Source organism: Myodes glareolus, chromosome 5, assembly GCF_982192425.1.
Source record: "Myodes glareolus chromosome 5, mMyoGla1.1, whole genome shotgun sequence".
In the NCBI taxonomy this organism is placed as follows: domain Eukaryota; kingdom Metazoa; phylum Chordata; class Mammalia; order Rodentia; family Cricetidae; genus Myodes; species Myodes glareolus.
This window is the reverse complement of record NC_142030.1, coordinates 119,116,824-119,133,042: the sequence shown is the minus strand read 5'-3', so window position 1 is coordinate 119,133,042 and position 16,219 is coordinate 119,116,824.

Here is a 16,219-nt window from a genome sequence, read left to right as displayed (position 1 = left end):
TCGCTACTACTGAATTCCCAGGTAAAGTTTCAGCATCTGGCTCCTTTTGCAGCAAAATTGTACCTCTCCAACTCTGCCTAATCTCTCCCTCCATCTCAGTTCTGATTTCCCACCTGGTTATACTCTACTAAGCCAGTGACCAAAACACCCTTATTCATTATCAAATAAAAGCAGTACAGATACAAAAGGATATGCCACATCATCTTCCCTTATCTGTCTTATTTAAAAAAAAAGTTTCAATTTTACCATAACAAAACTATATATACAAAACAGTTATTAAGAAAGAATTATATTTAAAATATTTAGTCCATTTACATTTAGCAAATTAAGAAAAATACTGCATCATCAATCTTATCTTGATGATTCTAAAGTTTTATATTGAATGTATTTTTATCATAAATAAGAAAAACTATAATTATAACTATCGATTCTATAACCTCATTCAAGATCCCAGAAGGTTATAACACTACCTAAGTGAATAGGAATTGTATTGTAAGCAACAGCCAAATCTCTAGAATTGGCAGAGACATCTTGCTGTCTGGAAAGTCACCCAAAGTTCTTTTGTAACATTGGGGCATCCATCATCTGCCTTCAGGCCTATCATATTCAGCAGACTTTTCCATGAATCAGGAAATTTGAAATAGTGTTTTGCCTATATTGACAGTTTGTCAGTCACTTTTCCTAGTATCCTGCAGAATATCTTGCAGTTTTCTCTTTGAAGTAGGTACCCTGAAGAACCATTTTGTCTTTTGGAATGTTTAGCAATCACTTTTCTGTAGATCCTGCATGTTCAGCACATATAGAAAGCCATCAAGAAGTTCAGGCAAAAGCAATTTCTTGACCAAATGTCTAATCTTGTCACATTAAAGGCAAATTTTATGTTTCTTCTATACCCTGAAGTTATTGGTGCTGCCAGAAGCAGATATGTCTCACTGTTAAGAAAATTCTAAGTTCTTGAAACATTTTTAATGCAATATTCCATAGTTTTTGAAGTGTTGAAGATTAGCTGTCTAACTGAAATATATCTTTGTATATCTAGAAAAACTAAATAACATGACTAAAAATTTGATTATTTTATATAACTCTCTATTATTCTGTATTTTAAATTATACACTACATTTTTAATAGAGCTTCAGAAACAGAATACCTTAAACAAGTGAATGAAGTCATACACACAGTGTATCAAATTGACCAAAAATTTGAATCAATCGACCGAGATCCAAACCAATGCAGAGTATTCATATTTAAGCCATAACTCCCCCCAAATTTTTTAAAGAAAGAGATTGACCTTGCCCATTTAACAATTTATAATCAACTCCCTTTAAATTAAAACAAGCATTTATAAACAATTATTTTGGGAATTTTGGTAGTTTCCTCCAAACTGCTTTCTCCTAGAGTTGGGTGAAATATTTTTAGGGTTTATAGTGACTTTTGGGGGGATCTTGTTCTATCAAGCCACATTAGCCTTCTCAGTTTCTGTTGAAAAAAAAAAGTCTAACCTCTTTTCTAAAACAACATCCTGAAACCCACATTTTGAAGTGAAGATACTTTATGTTGGGTTAACTTAGCAGTTCCCAAAAACAAATGTCTTTTTTTGCAGTTAAAAAATATAAAGAAAATAAAATAATATGCATAATCTAGACTCTCTGTGTATATTTCACCTTTATGTGGCTTATTATTTTACTCTTTTAAGCTATGACTGTATTCTTTTACATTACTTTTACTGTCCCTTTAAACACTTTACTTCTTTTTATAACTGTTTATACTCTTTTTCTTCTCTTTCTCAAGCCTTTGTACATTTTAAACACACCGAGTCTTGTTTAGAGGTCTTTTATTTCTGAGTCTGTCTTATTGTGTATCTGAAATCCTTTTCTGACAAGAAGTATTTTAAAACTGTAAGCAGTGTTGTAACAGCAGCCTTGGATGCTGGCTTTGCCTCTCTCAGCCTTTCAATATGGTGGAGGTATCTTTACTGCCAGGTCCGGAACCATTTCTTAGGGACCATGCTCACCACTTCAACTCTGGGAAGGAGCATGAAACACATAAGCTGCTTTGATCTGAATAAAGCTAAAGTGCTATTCAGTGTGCTTTGTGGCCTAGAAAAATCTCTTTGTATTAAATGGTTGGAATCTGTCATTCTTTCTTGCCTGTGCATGCCTAGCAGACCCAATTTGACTGGTTGGCCAGGCAGTATGAAGAATTGCTAGCATGCTCTCAACTACTTCTTTCCTAACCCTGTGCATGTGTACAAGGACTCAGACATAAAGTATGTCGCCTGCCAAGCATGTTGGCCCCATGTTGGATGTCTTTTGTAGACAGAGGCTTCTCATTCATTTTCAAGCATCTCAGGTCCTAATAATCATACAGAAACTAATTACAACACTAATTAGAAAACTAATTTCAAAACTAAATAAAACACTGTTTGACGTATTAGCTCAGGCTTCTTATTAACTGACTCTTATATCTTAAATTATCTCATTTCTTTTATTTTGTATGTCACAAAAAGGCTGTGGCTTACAAGATAAGGTTCTTGCATCTGGCTCCTTTGGAAGCTACATGGTGTCTCTCTGTCCCTGACTATTCTTTCCCTCCATTTCTGTTCTGATTTTCCACTGTAGTATCTATCATGGCTCTACTCCTCTAAGCCATTGGCCGAAACACCTTTATTCATATCCAATAAAAGCAAAAAATATACAGATGGACATCCCACATCAGGATAACATACTCTCAAATTATTTCCTTTATTTTTGGTAATTTGAGTATATACAGAATAAAATATAAATATATTTTTCTTCTACTTCTTTCTATATTTCCACATTGCTCCCCTCAACACATTTCACTACCATCAAGTATTTTTCAATTAAAAAACATTTTTATAGAATAATGTGTGCAATTATAAAGGTCACGTGTGTTCATGGATATAGGACCACTTACTGGTACGTATAAATCCTATCAGCATCTACATCCTTAAAATGGAAGTATCCCCCCACCCCCAAGTGTCTACAAATTACTAATATCTCTCTGTAAGGAATGGGACTTGGGAATCATCTCCATCAGGAATAGAATTTTGACTGGTTCAATTTTTATACAGATTTATACAAATTATTTGACTACTATGCTTCAAAGAGTATAATGACCATGTCACATACATTCACAACTTTTTTCTTCACCAGTGCTTGTTCTTTATCTGTGATCTCTTAATGTTGAATTATTCTTGGTTCAGAAGAAGGTGGTCTATGTAGCTATCCCATTTAGGATTGAACATTGATCTCTTATTCTTAAGACTTTCAGAAGGTATTCATATTTCTACTGATTGCTGATCACTGAGAGAATTTTAAGCTAACAAGTTTGGTAGAATGTAGATGTATGGGTACAAACACAAATATTTGGAAGACAAATTGCTACTATGGCCCATAAAACGTTCTACACTGAGGTAGAACCATGCAATTTTTGCCATGATTACAATAATGGGCATGTATTTTTTTCTTATGTATCAGGCTTCAAATGTAATCAGTGTTTGGTTATCTCTTAACCATTTATTCACACAAGTAGAAATATTTAATTTGGTAGTCTAGTATTGTAGCATGGTAAGTTTAATGCCAGGTAATATCACATATACATTTTCTTTCTCAGCAGTCTTGACATTATCTTCTCACATTTAGACAGCTGGAGAGTAGAGAAAGACTGCTTTGGTGTGTTGAGATTTTATCTTTCTTCGTTGGATATTTTCCCCAATTTTTCTGCTGAAAATCACAGTAATTTTATGGTATCCAGTGATACCATTAATTGGGGTCATATGTATGTGCTCTCTGTAATAGTGATTCTATCAAATCTTCCTCTGAATCTGGTTCTCTCCACTTTGGATCAGATTTCTTCTTTACATTTAAAGAACATGAAGTAGCATATGGCAGAGAGTCATAAACTCTTATGCATATCTTTGAAATTAGTCAATAAGGGTTTTTGATATTCAAAAGTAGGATATATTTTTTAGGCTTCTTGTCAAAGTTACTCTGTTCCCAGGAAGTTTTTCCACTAGACTCCATCTTGTTTAACAGAAGAGAACAATTGTCTTTTACCCTTGGCATCTTTATGAGTAGATTCCCCATAGGATTATTAAAAATATAAAAAAGTTGCAATATAAGGGTAGATCATGGATAAAGCACTCAAATTTTGTATAATGGAATAAGGAATTTACCAAATGAATAATGGGATGAGTAAAGGACCAAAGTATTAAATAAACAAATACTCAAAAAGCAAATGAAAGAAAAATAACATGTGAGAATGTAAATAATAATAATAACAACAGTAAATTAACTCTAAAATATACCATGTAACTGTCATTAAATCAGAGTAAGGTTCAAGTAAGTAAAGAAAATAAGAACATTTCACCAAAGCAAACAACATGGAAGCATTTGCACTAAGGAACCATTTTCGCACATGGTTTCCATCTTGGTGTCCCCTCTGAGGAAAATGATTATCTTTTAAATTGTTCATTTGACCCAAAAAATTCCAATGAGAATCATATCTTTTTTATTAAAAAAATAAAAGAAGTTTAATTTTGCTCCGATTACTAGTGGCTGTAGTTAAGGAGCACAGTTTCTGGCTATAATAAATAATATATCCAAAGGTGAAGACAGTTTTATGATATATGTTAGAGATTCAGTGCTAAAATAAATTTTTTAATTAAAGATTTGTTCAAGTTTATCAATGGAAATATCAATTATATGGGATAAAACCCAGCAAAAAATATTTCTGCTATTGTTTTTCAAAGCTATTAGCCTTTTTGGTTAGTGGACTCTAGTGGCACATAAATTAATACATTTAATAATACTAATTGCATGCCTTTCACTTTCTGAACCTCACTTAACACTTCATCCTATCTATAAAATATTTTAAAGTATTTCTCAAATTAACAAAAACTTTTGAGGAATCATAAAAGGATGCTGTCAAATTAATTTAAATATATTGTCACAAATATTGGCATATTTCCTTGAGTTCTGCTCTCTCAAAAGTAGCTCATATTAGTTTGACCGTACTCCAGTGGATGACCATACATCTGAAATAAGATGGGGAAATATGAAATTTCTTAAGAGAATTGGGCTTCTTTCTATGCTTGTCCTCCATATGGATGAAGCAATGCTCATCTCCAAAGTTAAGATCATGACACCCAATGACAAGAAGCTAAAGAAATATGATTTAAGTGCCTTTAAGGTACTGTTCAAGATAGAGATCTCTAGGTGCAGTTACAGGAACTCAATTTCACCATGGTCAAGTAAATTGAAGTTGGTTGTGGTCAGAAAGTTGTAATAAATTTGTACCAGTACCTGTGGAGGGCCGGACCACATTCTCCATTGCTTCTAGGAACAAAGGTAGAGATTGACCTCTGTGACCCCAAGGTGTGGCGGCACACGCCTTTAATCTCAGCGCACGTGCTTTGTAACTCTCTACCGCTGCGTCCCTGCCTACTCCCGAGGTTTCACCTGGGACTGGGAGCAGTCAGCCAATCCGGGAATGACACGTCCAGGGCAGGGTCTGTTTCCTTTATAAGGGATGGGTTCCATCTTATCTGGGTCCCCACGGCCGTGTTGGCTTATGCTCTGCTCCCAAGAGACATAAAGCTATTCTGCAGAAGGATCCTAGTGTTCCGTGTGGTTCTTGCTGGCGAGACGGTAGCGCGGGACATCTGGTGCCGAAGCCCTCGGGACGCCGAGGAATCCTGACCACCGCACCGACGGGGATCTCTTGGATTCACTTTGGATTCAGGAAGGATTCAGAACTGCAGGGTCTGCATATCAGAGAGGTAATGTCTGTTCCTGGATTTTTCGGTTTTGAGCTCGACTTGTCTCCGCATTGGGAAGGTTTCATACAGGCCTTGATGCTTATCTTAGCAATTCTCTTATTTTCCATCAAAAATTGCTTAAAAGATGAATCTTGCCAAGCGGTTGTTGCAAGGGCGGAGGAAATTCAGGACAGAATATCAGAAACTGAATGCAGTGGGAGGTTAGACGCGCGCGTGAGAGAAAAAATTAAGGAAAAAGGACCCTCCAGGAATTCTAAGGAAGTAGAAATGGGGGAGAATATTGGCCCACAAGGCCAAAAGTTTTCTGCAGGAGAAGAGGAAGGAGAAATGGATACAGAGGAGGAAGTAGAATTAGCCAACGGCAGGGCCATGAGGTTATCCCAAACGGTCCATCCGCCTCATTATAGGCTACACCTTCCCTCAATTGCCCCTTCGGCGCCTCCTTATGAGGAAAGCCTTGGGCCAAAGACCTTTTCATTTATCCCTGATAAGGTCAAGAGAAAGCTACACTTGGCTTTCCCCGTTTATGAAGGGGAAAACGGGCGATTACATGCACCTGTGGAGTACAATCAAATCAAAGAATTAGCAGAGTCAGTCAGAAAGTATGGAGTGACTGCTAATTTTACCTTAGCCCAGTTGGATAGATTGGCCTTGTCTGCCATGACTCCAGCGGACTGGGAAACAGTTGCAAAAGCATCGCTCATCAGCATGGGTCAATATTTGGAATGGAAAGCGCTGTGGCACGAGGCAGCCCAGGAACAGGCCAGAGCTAACGCTCAGGCCTTAACTCCAGAACAACAGCAATGGACATTTGACCTCCTGACTGGGCGAGGGCACTATGCCGCTGCCCAGACAAACTACCCTTACGGCGCCTACCGCCAGATAGCCGATACAGCTGTAAGAGCATGGAAAGCCTTGTCAAAAAGGTTAAGTGGAAAGATGTGCTTTCTAATGAATGGAAAGGCCCGGATCCCATCTTATTGAGATCCAGGGGAGCTGTTTGTGTTTTCTCACAGGATCAAGAAAGCCCATTCTGGCTGCCAGAGCGATTGACCCGAACAGTGAAGAGTGATCCACAACACACGGATTCGCCTGAGGACCTGGCTGCTGTTCCTCCTGCCATTTTGCGGATGGATGACAGAGCACCGATGGAGGACACTCTCAGCCTTCCTGAAGTTGTTACCAGTCAACCATAGGATGGCTGTGTCTCCCCGATTTTTTACAACCAATAAGATTTTGGGCCCCCTCCCTACTGTCCTAGAGATGATTTATAAGCTTGGCCGTAGGACTTCAGTCCTGGGCCGTGTCTCTCATTCCCCTACTTCAAAGAATGGGTGGGGGTGGAAATGTTTTGGAACAGTCCTATGCTATGGATTAGTGTTTTTCCTATGGATGGTCTGCTGACTCAAATCCTAAAATTGTAGGGACAAAGTGGTTATTGCACAAGCGCTGGCTGCCCTGAAACAGGGGGCCTCTACTGATGTGTGGTTATCTAAAGCAGTAGGGTTTAAGCCAACCAGCTCCTGCACCCCTAGGACTGTGGTCCATTGCACAGGGTGGAGTGCTTGGCTTAGCTAGCCCTGAAGGTTGTCGAGCTGAAGAGCATCGCACAGAGAATGGCCCTCTCTGAGAGATAAGTCGCTCTGCTTAAGGGTTTTCTGCTGTATATTCCCTTTCCCAGAAAAATGGCAGAGGGCAGGCCGGATAGGTTCCAGGTGTCATGAGCCTAGGGACAGATTCCGTGTAAGCCCATTTTTATGTTTTCATTTTGGGAAGTGCGACCTCTATCTTTACCTTCCTAGGGAGTTGCCTTTCTGCAAAGAAGTAAAAAAAGGGGGATATGTGGAGGGCCGGACCACATTCTCCATTGCTTCTAGGAACAAAGGTAGAGATTGACCTCTGTGACCCCAAGGTGTGGCGGCACACGCCTTTAATCTCAGCGCACGTGCTTTGTAACTCTCTACCGCTGCGTCCCTGCCTACTCCCGAGGTTTCACCTGGGACTGGGAGCAGTCAGCCAATCCGGGAATGACACGTCCAGGGCAGGGTCTGTTTCCTTTATAAGGGATGGGTTCCATCTTATCTGGGTCCCCACGGCCGTGTTGGCTTATGCTCTGCTCCCAAGAGACATAAAGCTATTCTGCAGAAGGATCCTAGTGTTCCGTGTGGTTCTTGCTGGCGAGACGGTAGCGCGGGACAAGTACCTAAAGAGAATGAGCACTGTCCAGAAATTCAAGACAAGCTAGATCACAAATTGGAAGAATAATTTACTAGGATATGCATAGTTCGTTCTTGCCCAGATAAGTGTTGTACCTAAGCCACCTCAACAGTTAAAATAAGGAAAATCACAACAGATGCCATACCTCAATGAAATGCAGGATATCACCTTTGAGAAATTGGTTTCCTTACATGAAATTGTGAGTAAGAAAATCCAATGAAAATGAATGGCAAAGTTCATTTAGACAAAGAACAGCAGAATAACACTGAACAAGGTCAAAACATTTTCTGGAGTCTTTAAGAAACTTTTGTACACATCAAAAGAGGGAAGATGTGTTTGTCACTGCCTGGATGCCGGGAAGCCTAGATACCTAGGATAGAAGCACACATGAAGAAAAAAGCTGTCAAATAAATGGTTTTTAAATATAATCTGCTATTCATATAGATCAGTGTTTAGTTCAGTCATCAGCAGATAGGCTGCATCCATAAGTTCATGAAAGTAGATGCAGAGACTCACAGCCAAAAATTAGGCAGATCTCAGGGAACTCTACATAAGAGGGTGAAGAAGAATTGTAGAATTCAAAGGAGTCTGGGACATGGCAAGGACATAGTGAGAACATGGTTTAAAGAATCAACTAAACAAGTTTATAGGTGCAAACAGAGACTGAAGCAATAATTACGGAACCTGTTTGGGTCAGAGTTAGGATTTCTTCATATATGTCAAGGTTGTGGATGTTGGTGATCTTGTAGGACACCCAAAAGTGATAGTGGAGTTTTTCTTTGACACTTTTATTATTGTTTGAGATACTTTTCTTACTACTGGGTTGTCTCATTCACCATTGATATAAGACTTTGTGCCAAGTCTTACTGTAAATTGTTATATGATGTGCAGTAGGTATCCTTCTGAGACCAACAGAGAAGGATGAATCTGGGCAAGAGGGGAGGTTTTGGAGGAGTAGTGGTGGGAAAGAAAACTGCAATCAGAATATAATGTGTGAGAAAAGAATAAGTTTAGAAAATGTTTAAGAAAAAAAATGATGAAAAAAATTTCATGGCCAGGGAAATTATTTTTGAATTCTCTGTGCTTCATTTGTAGACAAATGGCTAAATAGAATGTCTTATGTTAGAAAAAAAATAATTGGGAAACAAAAGTTTGACTTGGTGGGTTTAAAAAAAAGAAGGGAAAGTAAAAGAGAGTTAAATCAATAGGAAAATGGGTAGATAAGGAAGCAACTGACAGGGGATAATATTGTCAAAGCACACTTTGGTAATGTTTTCACTTAACATTAATTAGCTTCCAAATGTCTCACATATAAATACCATTAATCATATTAATATTCCTTTCTCTTGACTTTTTCCAATACAGAAACAATTCTAAATACGTATCACTGGGATCGTTCAAAAGGTAACAAAATTTATAATTTCTTCGAAAAAGTCTAGTACATGTTTGTATTCAACTAATGTTTCTTCCCTTAAAGTAGATATATGAGCATATAGTGAGCATGGATGTATCTGTTAAAATGAGCTCTCAACACTTTCATAAGTATGTTTTATTTCTTAGTTGATTCTTCATTGAAAATAAAAGAAGTGTGATTATAAATACATATGATGCGCTATCACAATTCTGCAAATTATTTTTTGAAGCAAGTATAATTCAGGAAGTTGTGGTAGAAGTTAAGAATAGAAAATTCAAAACGTTGATAAACATCTTGACTAGTACTGCTAAAATTTTTAGACAGTAGGGTGATGAGATGTTTCATTAAGTAAAAACAATTGTCAACAATTCTGAGGAACTGAGATTAATCCTTGGCTCCACAACTTTTCAACATATAAAAGTGTTCTCTAATTTCCAGAAGCATATCTTCTTCTTCTCATCCCTCCAGTCATATGCACACACACACACACACACACACACACACACACACACACACACACTCACACTGATAACTCAATCAGTAGATAAGTAAGTGTAATAATACCAGTTTTCAGAAAGCTAGAAAAGAGTGAATATGATAAAAAGAAAGGCAAAAAAGAAAAAGATTTCTGACATAAAATAAGAAAATAAATTTTATGTACTGTGTATTCTTATGTGGGTGGACAATTTTGCACTATTTATTTGCATCATTTTTCCCATTAGAGTGAACTATCATTAGTGTCTGTAATAACCCATCTGCTGTCGGAATCTTTTAGCCAGTAGCCTTTAAATTACCAGCCACTTTGTCATGACCTCTTTGAATATTTATATTTATGCTATAAATGCCAATGTAAAGTGTGCACTCCCTCTCTCTTCTGGCTGCTGGATTCAGTTGCTATTCCCCATTTAAGCCGAGGGCTGTGATTTGTGAGTCTATGCCTAAATAAATAACCCTTTATTATACTCAATTTTGATCTAGTGTGGGATTTCTTTTAGCATCCGTGTTCATTTGGTAACCCATGTGGATCCCAATCCACAACTACTGAGTGGACCAGTCCAAAAGGCCTAAAAGGGTTATTGCACATAAGGTCTCTCACCCCCACATGCCATGCTTGCTTTTACCTACTAAGCATTTTTTTTAAAACTACACCACAGTAGAACTAAGTATGGTGCCTCAGAAATTTCCCAGGCTTGCATACATTTTCATACCCCACTTCCACATTTCCTACTGAAGATCAATTTGTGCATCTTTGGGTTTGTGCTCTCTGATCATGAGTTCTGGGATCCTTGCTTCATGTACAGAATTGACTTGCTTATGATTTGTCAGGCAAATCACATTTGTCAGTATTTAACCAGGCACCAAGGCAAAAAAATGAAAGGGGCACAAGACTGTCTGTGCTGCAAGGAGTTGTTCAGTCGCAACTCTTTTCCATGTGGCTGCAACTGTGACACCTTCTGAACAATAAAGATTATTATACCTAAAACAACTTCCTGTAATCCCATAACAAAAGAAACTTTTTGATTAATAAATAAATCGATAAACTTGAAAGTTATATAATGGCAGACAGCATTATCATCCAGGAATTTAAAAACCTTTTTACTTATACTATGGATTGTATTCTGCAAGGCTTATATGGCTATTGTGATACACTCATTCACTGAATATTAGGACTCAGTTTTCTTCTTCATCAACCTTAAGAAAGTGGTTTAATAACAGGGCCAAGAATGAGGCACTTTAAGAAATGATACAGCCTTTACAGACTAATAATGAACAGTAGCTGACAAGATTAATGTCATCAAAAGTTACCTGAAAAAAGTAATACTATTGAAAAAGATGATATTAATTTGACAGACCAAATTTAATCTATGTCAAAATGTACTGAGAAATTATCTGAAAAAATTCACATTGTTTAATTTGACACTCAAAATCTGTTAAAAAGTTATGATAGGTTAAAAGATAGAGTATCTCTCCAGGAAGGCAATATGCACGCCACTCAAATAATGTCCAAGGATAGGATGTTATCTTTAAAGGAAAAACTTCATGACTTTGAATTATATGTGCAGAATGAGGACCAGAGGTTAAGTGCCTCAATGAAATCACTAGAAATATGTACAGGCTAGGGATTTAGGCTTTAAAATGACAGTAGATTTGAAATGATTCAAAAAAGATTTGAAATGATTGAGAAAATTATTGAAACTTATGGACAGAGAATGAAGGTAAAAGGACAGAATTCAACATTGCCAGTACCTGTCAGAGATGATTTACCAGGGTTTTAGCTTCCTACCTGGTAGTCAACTCTGAAAAAGCATTAGTTCTAAATACTCAGAAGGGTCCAAAGAAGGTAGATGGATACATGGCAGGGTCCAGAGCCAGGCTGGACCATAAATTATTTCTCTGGACCAGAGGGGAAGCATGGGACTAAAGGCACAACTCACATGGCTTTATCATGAAATCATGAAAATTCCTCCACCTTTATTCTCCAAAACAGTTTTTATACCAAAACATAAACTGAGGGGCAAATTCATTACCATTCTGTTTCCTGCGTAACCAGTTGAATGGATGGTCATATCCACACATCTAGCTATGCATGCTCTGTCACATCTTCATGTCTTTCTGCTCTGTGTGTCAGCTCTGTTTCATAGGCCAAATTAACATCTTTATTCCAGGTGTCCTCAAAATTACAAGAAAAGAACAGAACAACATTAGCATATCCTGATCTTGGCCACAGCATGTCTGCAAATGCTAGGTGACCACCTCCTGTGTGGGAGGTGCCACTCCTTTACTGTACATCAGTCATCTCATCCAGATTTTTTTCTTCTGTTAAAAAAGTACAAACACATCCTCAACCTCAAATTAGTATAGGTTGCATCATTTTATAATTCATTCTAAAGGCTTTTTTTCACCTTGTTTTAGCAAACGTCACTTTGGTACCACATGGTAAAGACAAGGGCTTCAATCAATAAGTCTAACTCATATGTCTGGCTTCAGTTAAGTTTCAGCAGTCCTGTATGATGGACAACAACTACTGAGAAAATTTTATTTGTGAGAAGCAACAAAATTTTTATAACAACAGGGAAAAGCAAAAGGACTTGATACTTCCCAAAATCAAATTGATGGTGAGGGCACTTATGCTGATCCATACATTGTAAATATCAAGATCTTTACAATGAACAAATCTTGTCCCAATGCCACATTGGCAGCCTTAAATTTTTGGGACAGGATTCAAGAACTCAGAAAATGGATTGAATCATATACTAGGGTTAAATAGGACCAGATATAACTCTTTAGTGACTTTATATAAAGATTAACTAAGGCTCTACAAATAAGAGTAACAGACTCAAAAGCTAGACAATTACAGAAAAGCTATGAATACCATCAAAATTAATAATGATTCATTTGAGAAAGAGAAACCTCCTGAGAAAGATAAATAATAGCTAATTCACAGAGATGACAACCATACAGGTTGTAAGGAAACTTCATTAGGGTTGGTACAAGGTTCTGTTCTTTTCTTTGAAGGAAAAGTTTTGTTCTTCAAAATGTCAAGAGACCCTTGAAATCTAGATGCCTAAAGAAGAAAAGATAATTGTCCAGATATATCACCAAAGAAAGAAAATCATGGCTTCTCAAGATCGATCATTTGAGAGTAAAAATTACTGAACATAAATTAGAATAATAGCCATGGCTTACTTAAAAATCAATGGCTTTGTCCTTCTCTAAATCCAAACAAGCTGTTAAATGTAAAATTTAGAGTTTCTATCTCATGTTAGGAGTCATCTAATAGGGAACAGAAAGAAGAAAAAAATTAAAAAATTTACTTTTATTCATACTTATTTTTGTTTTTATCATATTTTTCATTGAATATATGTCTGTATATACAATGTTTAAGTATTCAAAAATGAACAATAAATATTTCTGAAATAATTCTTGAAGTTTCCAGGAAGTAGATGGGACCCCACAGCAATGTCTCTGCCTGGTTGATATCATATCATGATGCTGACAGCACTACTATAAGACCTGTTATGAGTTCTAGCTGCTCAAGTTGATTCCAATATGGTTGGCTGAGATGCTGCACATTTTACAATGTTCTGGCAGGAACACTAAATATGATTCTCAGAAAAACACTACCAAATACTCAGAGACTATTTGCAATGATATCAGACAATAACCTTGAAATTTAATCATAATTTTATTTTCACAGGATCTCATAGAATAACATCACCCCCATGACACCTGGAAGTAATTCTAGAAGATGACATCCTCGTTCCCAACAAAATGTCCTCAGTGTTAGGAACATCAATTAGGGGTTGATTATAATTGGTATTGGGTTGGGGGTTGCGGTGGAAATTATGTAGGCTCAGGGATCTCTTTGAAAAAACAGAAAATTGGAAGAAATAATAGATTAGTGTAAGCTTACTCACACCAATAATAACAGTAATAGAGTGAGTACTTTTGAACTATTATATATAGGTAATTTATATTGGTATAAATTCTTATATATTGATACAAATTCAAATTATGTTTATTACCTTGAATATGTTTCTATTTCTGTTAACAGTATTTGTACACCTAGGCAAAGTTATTTTATTTTATTTTAAGGATGCACACTTCTACCTCTGCTTAAAACATTTTGATTATTGATACAATTTTAGGATATATATATATATATATATATATATATATATATATATATATATATATAGTATTGCACTATACATTTCAAACTCTCATCATGATACTTACACATTGTTTACATTTTGAGGTCATTGTCCTCATTTGTTGCACAGTTCTTTAATGATTGTTTAATGTTTTAATATGAAATCTTAGTCTTTAAGCTACATAGGTATTTAGAGTTACAGGTCAATAGTCATCCATGTTTGTCAAACTCATAGACTAATCAGGTTCTTTAGATACATAGAGATTATATTCTGCCTATATAGGTAATCTTCAACCACTTCAAAGAGCTATAGAATATGACATTAGAATAACTTAGGGTTCTGTTGACACGAGACATGATTGCTCCTGACAGCACCAATCTATTTCCGATAGAGTGTTGAGCACTGAAAACACTTCTCTTGGAGCTTGTGTACATCTGGGCAAAACTGGTCTTTGGGCAAGGAACTGCCCATACAAGGACCATTGACAAAATGTATGATGTCCAGAAAAGACAAGCAGAATGCAAAAAAATAAATAAAGACTGTCAAATCCTATCAAGACAGGGCAAGATGGTTTTGAAATTTTTCCTGCCTCTTAAAATGGTCTAACAGTTACTCTAGGCTGAAGGTAAATTTGGTTGCTCTACCATTGCAAATGAGACTGGATAATTGCCCAGGTAGCCAGTTGTCTCTTTCATTTGTTGCACATTTTAGAAGCTGTTTGATTACACTTCCTGCTTACTTAAGTAATATTATTTCATTCTCAGGTCTTATTTTCCTCTCATGACTTGGCCAAATTATTGATGATATTAGACTGAGACTCCTTATGATAGGATAATTATTCAAATATTTATCAAATATTTCTTGTTTGATATTGTTTATGCTGTTTTAATTCTAATTATTATATCTAATATTTGCCCTTTTTTAATATAATTTTGTATTAGGTTTATAACTCTTTTATTTAAACAAAATGGAGAGGTGGTGTGGAAACACTTTAGCCAGTAGCCTTTAAGTTACCAGCCTACTTGGACATGGCCTCTTATAATATAAATGCCAATAATAAGCGTGTGCTCCCTCTCTCTTTTGGCTACCTGATTTGGTTGCTATTATATATCTGAGCAGAAGAGAATGATCTTTGACTCTACCCATAAATAAATAACTCCTTTTTTATAATCAATTCTGAGTGAGTGTGAGATTTCTTTGTAGTGTTCCATCTGTCTTCATAGTTTTCTTCAAGTTATTTTTCTGAAAATAAATTATATTTACATTTATTTAAAAATAAGTGTATGGTATGGCTGTTCATGTTAGTAAGTGAGAAATGTCAGTTTTACTAAGCATAAGAACCCCATGTCTTATAATATGTGCACCTGAATTTATTGCTTGTTCTGAATGACAGAAGCTTTGGTGGTAACATTTTGTAAAGGTAAGAAATACAGATTTGACAATTTTCTTGTTTCGTCCAAAAAAGTTTGATTCTACTCACGGATATCTTTCTGTTACAAAGTACAAACATTTAATGAGACTTTGATGTCTTTACTTCAGAAAGATGAAGGACCATTCAGGGTAATGAACTAAAAACATACAAGGACTTAAGGTTATCTTTTCAAACTTACTCTATGTCTGACAGCAAAACCATAAAGCTGATACTTTTGCGCCCATGTTTTAGCTCCTTAACCTTTAAATTTCAACATTAACAGGTCAATGAATCTTAGTAATATCCTCAAAAATCTCACATATTGTGCTTATTATTCTTACAAGAGAACCACCACAGTTAGTTGCAAAGGCAGTCTTAGTAAGGGGAAGCATTTTCAATTTTTTAACTATTGTTGCTTTCAAAAATCATAAATTGAGCAAAGTCAGGAAATTTACAATTCTATAAAAGTCTGTGAATTTAGACTATTGTATTTCCTAATATAATCATATGTTATTGAGGTTTTCAGAAGCTAAACACTAGCTATGGAGGTAAATACCACTTTTTATATACTAAAATAAACAAAATATAAAATGTTGTTATGAACAAAATACATGATACAAATGTTAAATTTAAGTGTTTTTAATATATCCTAGGCTTCCAATGTTCTAGTAAGAACTCTATCAGTTCTCAGAAGTTCATTGGGATGTGAATTAGATAAAATT